We start from the raw sequence: 11,204 nt of genomic DNA, 5'->3' as shown, positions 1-11,204 counted from the left end.
CGTGTGGCTGGGAACTAAAAGTAGCTGCACTGCCCTACTCCCCAGAGGCCAGTTCAGGCCCAGGTGTAAATTAGATCAGCTTCACAGCTGCTCCATGCTGGTAAGGAATCACTAGTGTAGGGTGCTTTTACCACACTCCCCCGCATGTCCCCTACACCCAGGGGCTTGGATGAGTGGAATAGAGCGGGCTCTGCTATACGGGTGCTTCCTCAGATGAGGATTCCCCCATGTCCGGGAAATCCTCAGCTTCCTGTTTCATGCACTTTACAAGCCCTGTGTGCTACCAGAGTAGTGCAAAGGGGTGCGGGGGGTGGGCCAGAATCTGGTCCATTATACTCAGAAGCAAAAACAGAACAGCACTGCCTATTGCATGGACATGTAAAGTCTGTTCCTGATCTCTTCTGAAGGCAATGCTCCAACTGATTTCTTCTTAAATTTCATTCATTTAAACTGTCACCCGCTGGCAGCTTCTGAAAGAAAGGATTGAGCAGCAGAAGAAGGAGGAGGGTGTCATATCTGCCTGCTCCGATCCTTGCTCCAACAAAGGGTAAAATTAGATTGCAAAGTCTTTGGGGCAGGGACTGTAGGTTTGTTCTGTGTTTGTACAGTTCCCAGCAAAATGGGGTCCTGCTCCATGACTGGGGCTACCATCATACAAATAAAAATGTTAAGATTCAGTTAATTCATTAAACTTAAGGCCTGACCCTGCTGCTCTTACTTATGTGAGTAGTTCACTGACTTCTTCTGAGTTACGTGAGTGAGGCCTGGAGGATGAGGCCTGGGTTTAACTACTATTTGGGTTGAACAGTTGATGTTAAGGAGCTGTCTGTTGCTTGGATATATGTTTCTGTTAGCAGTGCATTTGCAATGCAGGTTGAATACACTTCTGTCAGCATTTCTTTCCTTAAGCCTCAGTTTTTCAGGGGTTGATAACTCATCCATAAAAATGTGTCCTGGGTGAAGCTTGGCACAGAGACTACTCATGTAAGTAAGAACAGCAGGATCTGAACAAAGTGTCAGCCTGGAAGTGTTATAAAAATAGGTGCTGCTGATTTAAATATATATAATGTATTTAAGTAGTTGTTTAGCTTTTTTTTTTTTTTAAATAAAAGCTTACTGATTTGTGAGATGACTTGTGCCAGTACAACTTCACAACAGCCTTATTTACAAAAAATAAATATTGGTATGTTATTTAATGTCTAAAAATAGTGTAATGGTTTTGGGGAGTTTGAAAACAAAACTGAAAATAGTTTAGGTGGAAATACTTCCATTTAGGCTCCGTAAAGCCCCCCTTTTAATAAAACCAACAACCAAGTTAACTTTGGAGCCTAAAGTTAGTTGAGTGTGGCCTTTAAAAAAATGAGTGCGAGTGTAGACTTACTCAGATCTTCTTTCTGCTACATTCTGGAATGAATGTTAATTGAAACAATCCAGACCAGTCTCAATTCAAAGGCTGCATTAGTTTTCAGGTATGGTATTATAGGTTCAAAACCAGCGGAAAAATTGCAGGGTTCCCAGAGAATCCTCAGAAGAAAGGTAGAAATAAAATAGAGAGCAAGAGAATGAAACTATCAAGGAAGGTCATGAGGTGTCAAACACTGACACTGAAGCAGAGAGAGAAGCCCAGAGAGAGTATATGTGCAGTGCAACAGTAGTGTCTTTGTGTGTTGTGAAATAACATGCCAGGGCTGATCAACGAGCAACACTATGCATCCAAATGTGGAAGGAAAGACCAAGCATCCTCAAACTGTTGGCATTTGTTCAGTCTATTGTGTGCCACTTGTTCCAGGCCTGTGCATTCACTTGTTAACCACTCCTTGATTCAAACAGATTGTAGAATCAGAGCTATAAAATCCATCTCTCAGCTATCACAAAGGTAGCTATTGCTCTTAGGAGCTGAGAGGCACAGGGCACTCAGAATAGAACCCGACATAATACAGAAGCAGTGAAAGGAACTATGGCATCCATCCACACTGAAATTTCAGGTTGGCTACCAAAACACTGAAGCATACAATATAAGTGAATGCTTTTAAAACTGTGGCCTTGTTAGCCAAAAAGGGTTTTAAAGACAGTTTTTCTAGCCAACAGAGTTTGGGCACAACAGTTTTAAGACCATCGTTTTAAGAGGTGTTATAGATTGAGAATTTCAAAGCTAAATACTCCATCTACTCCTGCTGAAAGGGAAATACCAAATACTGTTGTCAACAGCTAGTCCTAACTGGCAGGGGGGCACTTTGCTTCTGATCTGCAAAACCCTTGCACTTCACAGTGGGGCCACCACAGCCTGCAGTGAGGAATCCTGGCGCGGCTGACAGGACTCCCTTAACACAGGACATGCCCTTGCTGTGCCAGCCATTTAAGGATTTGGAACTGGATCCAAAACCCACTGAAGTAATTAATTTCAATGGACTTTGGATCCATCTTTTAGCCCTTTAATGGAGGGAACACTTCCTTATTTAGATTAAAAATATGTTTTAGGCAATTTTTCAAGGATACTGTAGTTTTATTACAAAGATCAATTTGAACACTCCTTTTCCCCCTGGCCCCAAGTTTTAATTTTTAAATCCAAAAATGATCTCTCTACATCCAGTCCATACAACAGGGAGTCCTAAATCAGATGTGCTGAGATTCAGAATCTCCTTGTTGCAAGGGGAGAGTGAGTTGTGCTAGGCATTTTAGCCATGATGGCAGGTCAGTCTAGTTAGAATTGTCTCAGGTTAGCACCCCCACAAACTCCAGCATGCTTTATCTGCAGCTGAGTCATGCTCAGCAAAATGCAAAATTCTTTCCCACCTACCCTTAAAAACAGAGAAAAAGAGAAATTATCTGTACAAATGAATGCTTCACTGGCAGAGGCAAACACATCAGCACAGATGGGAAATAGTTTGGGAATGTGTGTCAAGTGCTTTGAGATCCTAGAAAGAAATGCTGCTATACAAGTGTCAAGAGGTATTAGAACCTGTTATCATTAGTGGCACATGAAGTAGGTTTCATTTTTTTACTGATCATTCCTTTGTAGTGTTCTTTCAGTCATAAGGCTTAAAAGAGACTGTTTAAAAACTAAGTCCCACAATGCAGCTCAGTACGTGCAGCGCATAAGCTCGTGAGTGGAAAGTCTGTATGTGTATATTGCAAAATGTAAATTGCAAAACATTTTATTTAAAATGATTGAAAGAGGCCCAGCACTGGGCATGCTCTAAATAGATATAAACAGCCCTCTCTTCTATCCTAGTGGGTATTATTATCCCCACGTTACAGATGGGAACACCAAGGCACAGAGAGAGTGGTTTGTCCAAAGTCACACAGAAAGGCAGTGGCAGGTCTATATAACTGAGCTGACCTATCAAATCTACCCAAGCAACATCCTGAAGTTCAGTCCTCTGCTTTGCTTGAACCTCTTGGGAGTAACATATCGCCCTCTCACTCTTGTTATTGAATTTCCTTGGTATGAGCTAGCTCTCCCGCTGAGTGACTCTGCCCCTAAGCCAGCGACCCTTGCTAGGCAGCCTGGTCTGTGCCCCTGCGCGCAGACTGTGCGCTCTATGCTCAGCCCCAGAGCTCGGCTTACCCCTCTGCTCCTCCTCCTCTCCGGAGCCCCAGCAGGGGAGGAGGGTTGCATTGTTGATTTTGGGCAGCGCGCAGCCGCAGTGCGGGCGGCCGGCTGCTGTGTCTGTTCGCTGGTACAAAGAGACACGAGAGGGGAGTTTGGAGGCTCCCGGGAGGTGGGTGTCGCTGTAGCCACTGCGGGGCTGGGTGGCGCGCCCCTGGGGGAAGCCGCGTGCCTGATGCATCCCCCCCTCTCTCCCGTCCCGCCTGGGTAAGGTCCTTAGGAGCCGCCTGCACCCCGGCGTGAGGGATGCGAGCGGAGAGGTGAGCGGAGCGCCTCGCTGGGGATCGCTTGTGCCCGCGGGTCTGGGAGCTGGAGGCTGGGAGGGAGGGATCCAGGCTCAGCAGGGCAGCCCTGGGAAGGGGGAGGAAACTTTGTTAGGACTCTTGTCAATGTAATGACTCTGCTTCCCCCCCCTCCCCGGGCGCACAGAGCTTGGATCCCCTGGGGGGTCCCCTAGCAAACTACCTTCCTCGGGGCTGGGGGCGAGAGGATCGTGCAGCCCCAGCGGCTGCTTTGTGGCAGCTTCTCTTTCCCTTGCCCCGGGGCTGGATGAGGTGGTGGTTTGTGGTGTGACCAACTGGCTTCCCCTGCCTGTGCCCTGGCTTGGAAGCAGGGGGTGGAGCAGGAGGAGGGGCGGCGTGGTGTTTCTGAGCTATCTCCCTGGGGACATTTCCTTGGGAGCGGGGAGGTGGAGCAGGGCCGGGGCTTTAGTTGTGCAGCTGCATGCCCAGCCCCCGGCCAGAGCACGTTGCTTCGGGTTCCCCTTCACTTGACATTGCAATGGCCAGGGCTTCCCTCTCCCTCCACTTGCTGGCGGCTCTCCCCTCCCCAGCGGATGGGGGAGGCTTTTGGTCCTGAAACATCCATGGTATTTGGGGTGGAGGAGCACATCATTGTGAGGCCAAGGTGATGGTCTGTCAGTGCTCCATTCTGTTCACCCTGCTTGGGGGGCAGGATCTAACTTCCCTGCTGGATCCAGTGTCTGTTGTTCAGCCCATCCTTAGCACACCTGAACCAGCACTTTAGGCATAGTTAGAAGCTGATAATGTAATAACTAATGCCAGATCACTCACACACTAGCTTGGGAAGGGCTGTCGGTTGCAGGGAGTCTTGCTTGAATAAGTATAGTGGAGGTGGGCCCGGATGCTGAGTTTGAAGTAGAGCTTTGTTCTAAGACCACATCCACCTGGAAGTCACTGTCAGGGGACTCCTTTATAACGTGGCCCTAGTTGTAGAGTTGATAGGGCAGGGTTTCTCAAACAGGGGTCGCCGCTTGTGTAGGGAAAGCCCCTGGTGGGCCAGGCTGGTTTGTTTACCTGCCCCGTCCGCAGGTCTGGCCGATCGCGGCTCCCACTGGCCGCGGGTTGCTGCTCTGGGCCAATGGGAGCTGCTGGAAGCAGTGCGGGCCGAGGGACTTACTGGCTGCCGCTTCCAGCAGCTCCCATTGGCCCAGAGCAGCGATCCGCGGCAAGTGGGAGCCGCGATCGGCCGCAGGTACACAAACCGTCCCAGCCCGCCAGGGGCTTTCTCTACACAAGTGGCGACCCCTGTTTGAGAAACCCTGTGATAGGGCATTCAGGCCACAGCTGTATTAGACTCTTATCCGCTCCCTTCCCCCTCCCAAAAAATCCGGCCATTGCTACCACCAATGACACGTTCTAGTGGAGAAGGCCAATGGTGTATGCCAGCAGTCAGCACTATGGGCCAGATTTTCAAATGAGTTTAGCTCCCATTTAGGCACCTAAATAAGAGCCAGCTCTTCAGAAGAGCTCAACACCCTGCAGATCCTATTGTGACACTTACGGCCAGTTTTTCAGATGAATATGGCCGAGAGCACTTCTGAAAACTTAGTTCTGCTTGTGGGTGCTTAGCACCCTTGAAAAGCATGTCCTCCGTCCTCTAGTCCAGTGGTTTTCAAACTTTTTTTCTGGCGACCCAATTGAAGAAATTTGTTGATGCCCATGACCCAACGGAGCTGGGGATGAGGGGTTTGGGGTGTGGGAGGGGCTCAGGGCTGGGGCAGTGAGGACTGCGGAGTGGGGCTGAGAATGAGGGGTTCAGGTTGTGGGAGGGGGCTCTAAGCTGGGGCAGGGGGTTGGGCTGTGGGAGGGGGTTAGGGCTCTGGGCTGGGGGTGTAGGCTCTGGGGTGGGGCTGGGGATGAGGGGTTTGGGGTGCAGGAGTGGGCTCTGGGTTTGGGGGGGTGCTCAGGGCTGAAATCCTGGTTCCCAGCCAATGGGAGTGCGGAGCCAGTGCTCAGGGTGGGGGCAGCGCGCAGAGCCCCCTGGCCCCCCCGCCTAGGTGCCGGACCTGCTGCTGGCCACTTCCAGCGCGTAGCATAGTGTCAGAACAATGCTTAGCCAGGCAGCACTGCTGACAGGACTTTTAACGGCCTGGTCGGCAGTGCTAACCAGAGCCGCCACGACCTAGTGCTTTACATTCTACGATCCAGTACTGGGTCGCGACCCACAGTTTGAAAACCACTGCTCTAGTCCTGCACTGAGCATAGTTAGATGATGTGGAGTTTGGTCTACACATCATTATTATTTATTACAGTAGTTCATAGAGGCCAGAATCCTGTTGTGCCTTTCACTGTATAAACTTAAAACAAAGACAGCCCATGCCTCCGTGAGCCCTGTTACCACTGCAGCAGCTCCACGGGTGGGAAATTTAGGGGGAAATGGCCAGTCTCCAGTAGCCTATGGTTGCTGAAAATTAACTTAAAGCCCCATCCTCAGAGGGTATTTAATTGCACTTAAACTGAAGTCTGAGTTGTTAAATCTTGATTCCAACACAATTAGACCTGTTCGACGGGATGTGTGTGTAAAGATGAGGTTTTGCCCAGGTAGGCCTAGACTAGAATACTGTTCCTCTTCAGAACTGACTTACTGAAACAGAAATAAGTAAAATTTAACACTCACAATATGCTACCCACACTCAGAGAGACAATCTGAAGCGCTGACGAAGACAAACACCAGTCAAAGGGAGTGGGGGGGAAAAAGGATACAACATAAAAATTAAAATTATGTATTTAAAAATCAGCAAGTCCCAAGTGACCCTCAACTTACCAGGATTCATGACAGCAGTGACTCTTGAGGGGGAGAGGATAGTGGCGTTATGTATCTCTTCAGGAAGGGCATTCCATGTGTAGGGGAAGAAGGTATGATGCAAGTGAACAAATGGGAGTTCTTGGTCCCACCTACACAGGCTAGTGTGTCCGTCAGCACGGGTATGCTTAAGCCACAGTTAAGCTTGTAGGTCCACGTTTTCAAAAGTGACGAGTAACTTTGCCCTCATTTTTGGGTACCCACCTGAGACACCTTAAATGGGCTTGACTTTCAGAGGGTGGGTGCAGGCTAAAAATCAGGCCCCTTGTTAGGCACCCAGGATCACGAGACACTTTTGAACATTGTGCGTGGGGCTACAGTGTTACAAGTATATTTTTAAAAAGTGTTTCAGGTGAGCTTTAAAGCTCTAGTGTAGACGGGGCTTTACTGTGACTGCCCTGTTAGCTTTTATCTAAAGTCAAACTTCTGTTAACAGTTTCATTTTTCTCTTGTAAAGCTAAAGCCTGTTACATTGTGATTTTTATTTAAAATGAGAGCGCCCTTTACATGTTTTGATTAAGGCCAGGTCTACACTACCCCCCTAATTCGAACTAAGGTACGCAACTTCAGCTACGTGAATAACGTAGCTGAAGTTCGAAGTACCTTAGTTCGAATTAGTTCGAACTTACCTTGGTCCACACGCGGCAGGCAGGCTCCCCCGTCGACTCCGCGGTACTCCTCTCGGCGAGCTGGAGTACCGCAGTCGACGGCGAGCACTTCCGGGTTCGACTTATCGCGTCCAGACTAGACGCGATAAGTCGAACCCAGAAGTTCGATTTCCAGCTGTCGAACTAGCGGGTAAGTGTAGCCAAGGCCTTAGAGAATAGTTTGTCTGGCAATTCTTGTGCCTAGTCAATCACCTTGGGTCTTAGCTTGCTGAGAAAGGTGGTATGCCAATTTGCTAATTGAGAAATCAGATTTATCTTTGCCTCTGTAACTCTTATTTCAGCCTCTTCTGACAGGGTGACTTTGGGTGAGATCAAGGGATTGGAGGAGGTATGTATGTGAGGAAGGGAATAAGTACAGAGGTAGAGGAAAAGATGATGCAGTGTAAAGTGCAGAAGACCAAGCTACAATAATTTAATATGCATGAAAGACATGCAAAGATCATTCTTGCCAGGATGGGGGTGTCCTCCGGTGCCCTGGTCCAAAGACCCAATACTGTGACGGGTTGGATCACAGAAACCCCCTTGGGAGCTGCCACCCGATGCACCAAGACTACCCCAGCTCAGGACTCTAGCACCCTGTCTTGCTGAGCCAGACACTCCCGTCTGCTCCAGCACAGACCCAGGGTCTGCATTACTTGCCCCACAGCTGCAGGTTTACCTGAAAACAGCTCACAGAACTGTGCTTGTCTTTATCACTCAGATGCCCAACTCCCAATGGGGTCTAAACCCAAATAAATCCGTTTTACCCTGTATAAAGCTTATACAGGGTAAACTCATAAATCGTTTGCCCTCTATAACACTGGTAGAGAGATATGCACAGTTGTTTGCTCTCCCAGGTATTAATACATACTCTGAGTTAATTAATAAGTAAAAAGTGATTTTATTAAATACAGAAAGTAGGATTTAAGTGGTTCCAAGTAGTAACAGACAGAACAAAGTAAGTTACCAAGCAAAATAAAATAAAATGCACAAATCTATGTCTAATCAAACTGAATACAGATAATCTCACCCTTAGAGATACTTCAGTAAGTTTTTTCCTCAGACTGGACACCTTCCAGGCCTGGGCACAATTCTTTCCCCTGGTACAGCTCTTGTTCCAGCTTAGGTGGTAGCTAGGGGATTCTTCATGATGGCTCCTCTCTCTCCTCTTTGTTCTCTTCCACCCCTTTATATATCTTTTGCATAAGGCGGGAACCCTTTGTCCCTCTGGGTTTCCACCCTTCCTCACTGGAAAAGTACCAGGTTAAAGATGGATTCCAGTTCAGGTGACATGATCACATGTTACTGCAAGGTAACTCACTTGCCAGCACACACATATACAGGAAGACTCGCAGGTAAAACACAGCCATCTGCAGACAATGGTCCTAGTTAATGGGAGTCATCAAGATTCCAAACCACCATTAATGGCCCACACTTTGCATAATTACAATAGGCCCTCAGAGTTATATTTCATATTTCTAGTTTTAGATACAAGAGTGGTATTTATACAAATAGGATGATCACACTCAGTAGATTATAAGCTTTGTAATGATACCTTACAAGAGACCTTTTGCATGAAGCATATTCCAGTTACATTATATTCACTTATTATCATGTTTTTATAAAACCATATAGACTGCACAACGTCACAATGACTACTTATGTGGGTCTGTGATGCCTCCAGTAGGTCATCTAGTTCAGGGGTTCTCAAACTTCATTGCACCACGGCTCCCTTCTAAGAACAAAAATTACTACATGACCCCAGGAGTGGGGACTGAAGACTGAACCCAAGGGCTTCAGCCCCAGCAGTGGGCTTTGGCCTGGGCAGTGGTACTTGGGGTCCCAACCCACCATTTGAGATCCGCTGATCTAGTTCCTTCCCTGCATCAGGACAGGATTTGCCAAGTAACCCCTCTTCACTTTGTAAACTGTGTTACACTGCTTAGGCCTGAGGATGGCTGGGGCTCAACTGGAAAATGTCGAAGTTGTCACCAATAATTTGATAATGACTCCAGACTAAGCATATTGCTTCTGTAGCACTCCAAGCTAAAGTAAGAGACATGGGACTGAATTTCATTTTAGTCTAGACGCATGTAACTCTGTTAACTTCCATGGAGTTCTTCTGGACTTATCCTAGGGTAACTGAGAATAGAATCAGGCCCTTGGATTGGAAATTAAACCTAGGTCTCTCAGGTGGCATGTCAGCAAGCGTGGCCTAGACAGATCACTGTAAATGTTTATTGGCACTGATGGAAATGGAAACTGCCTTGTTTTTCATATCCAGGAGTGTCCTCTAAATGAGACTAATCCATTACACAACTTCCTTCCCCTCACCCCCTTTCTGGCTTCTAAACTCTAATACCTATGTGTGTCTCAATTCCTGATGTGCATTATATATCTAAATAATAGATGTGGGAAGTGAAATTAAAACTCTCTAATGAAGAATCTGTTTTGTAACTGATGCGGGGGTCTCTCTTTGCAGCCTAGGAGAAGCTGTCAAAAGTAGGCAGTAGCTTGTGCTTTTTGGTTACAAAAGCACAATCTGTTAAGTGGGAACAGTTGCAAATTTGTTATGGTGTCAGCACCTACTGTGGCTGTGGAGCAGGGATGAGGAGCCTTCTGGTCAGTTAGTAGAATTGAGTAACAGTGAAAGTTTCAAGCATCAACGTGTGTTCTGATCAGAAGCTGTTTATAGAAAAACAGACAGTCCCTGGTAGATTGCCCTTGTAAGTTTGTAAGGCAGTATGAGTATAAATGGTAAACTTCTATATAATGCACCCATTCATGTAAATTGTAAATGTATTTGTAAATACTTGTGGTAAGGCAATCCAGCACATTAAATAAATAAGCTTTTATTTACCATGTCCTAATGATTAGCATACTGGTTGTTGTGATTCCATGGGTAAACTTAACAAAGATTTGTGAGACGCTTTGACTATTTACCCTTTCTATCATCCAATAAATGTTTCCATGTTACTTAAAATAAAAATGTTTACAATACTGTATTAGTAGATGGAGGGCTTCTTGGCTGAAAATTTAACTTGTTTTTATTTTGTAAGTAAACCCTGTGAAACTATGACTAATCAAATACTGCTTTTTTTTTTCTTTTTTTATACATCTCACTTAGCCTTTGAAGCTAAAATTTGCCTTAAATAACGATTTAGATTTGTGATCAGACTTGCAATGTAATTGACTCTAATGGGACATAAGTCATTTTAAGTATCTTGAATAATGTCTTTTTGTGGCTGACTAACTGGCAGTGGTGTAGGAGAGCATTTTAGATTTCTCGTGGAATAATCAAGGCAACAACTTAGAGTTGTCAGCATTGGGACTCCACCTCTTACTTCCATTAGAGATGCTATATATTGAGGTGTGATAACATGCAAATTCTATTGTGCCAGCTGTGAGAAAGCCAGGGTCTGAAAAGGAGGGTGATAGTACATGTCAGGAATGAACAATTAATGGAATTCATTACTATAAGCAATTGATGTATACTTATGCAGATTACCTAGAAAATGTGCCTTTCCTATTGCCTATGTGAACTGTATCCTAACTTCCAACTGTTTCTAACAAACTGTAGCACCTAATGTCATGCAAAAATGTACTTCCTTAGGGGAGCTCTACTTGGTTTTATGACAATATTGAGATTAAGGCAATGTCAAGTAGCTAAACTCAGAATTCAGATGTCATGCATTTCAGATTTCTATATTAGGTGGGAATATTTAAACAATTTCAATTTTCTTTTTAAAAAGTGAATCCCTTCTGCAATGTCAGAAAAAACAACAGGACTGGAGTAGTCATTAGAACCAGAAAGTGAAAATAACTATTCTAGTGTTGCAGTA

General features: G+C 46.0%; 1 protein-coding gene across 5 annotated transcripts in view; it reads left to right on the top strand.

The window, feature by feature from the left end:
• Positions 1-3,661: 3,661 nt before the first annotated feature.
• Positions 3,662-11,204, top strand: part of KANK1 (KN motif and ankyrin repeat domains 1) — a 171,019-nt gene continuing 163,476 nt past the window's right edge. For 4 of the 5 annotated variants that reach the window (XM_034774511.1, XM_034774512.1, XM_034774513.1 and 1 more), the window contains exon 1: positions 3,662-3,870. The gene's annotated coding sequence lies outside the window, so the exon portion shown is untranslated. The remainder of the gene's footprint in view (positions 3,871-11,204) is intronic. The other variant, XM_034774514.1, reaches the window with a different exon arrangement.

Source organism: Trachemys scripta, chromosome 6 (assembly GCF_013100865.1).
Source record: "Trachemys scripta elegans isolate TJP31775 chromosome 6, CAS_Tse_1.0, whole genome shotgun sequence".
Taxonomy (NCBI): Eukaryota; Metazoa; Chordata; order Testudines; family Emydidae; genus Trachemys; species Trachemys scripta.
This window is presented reverse-complemented; position numbering and strand designations above follow the sequence as displayed.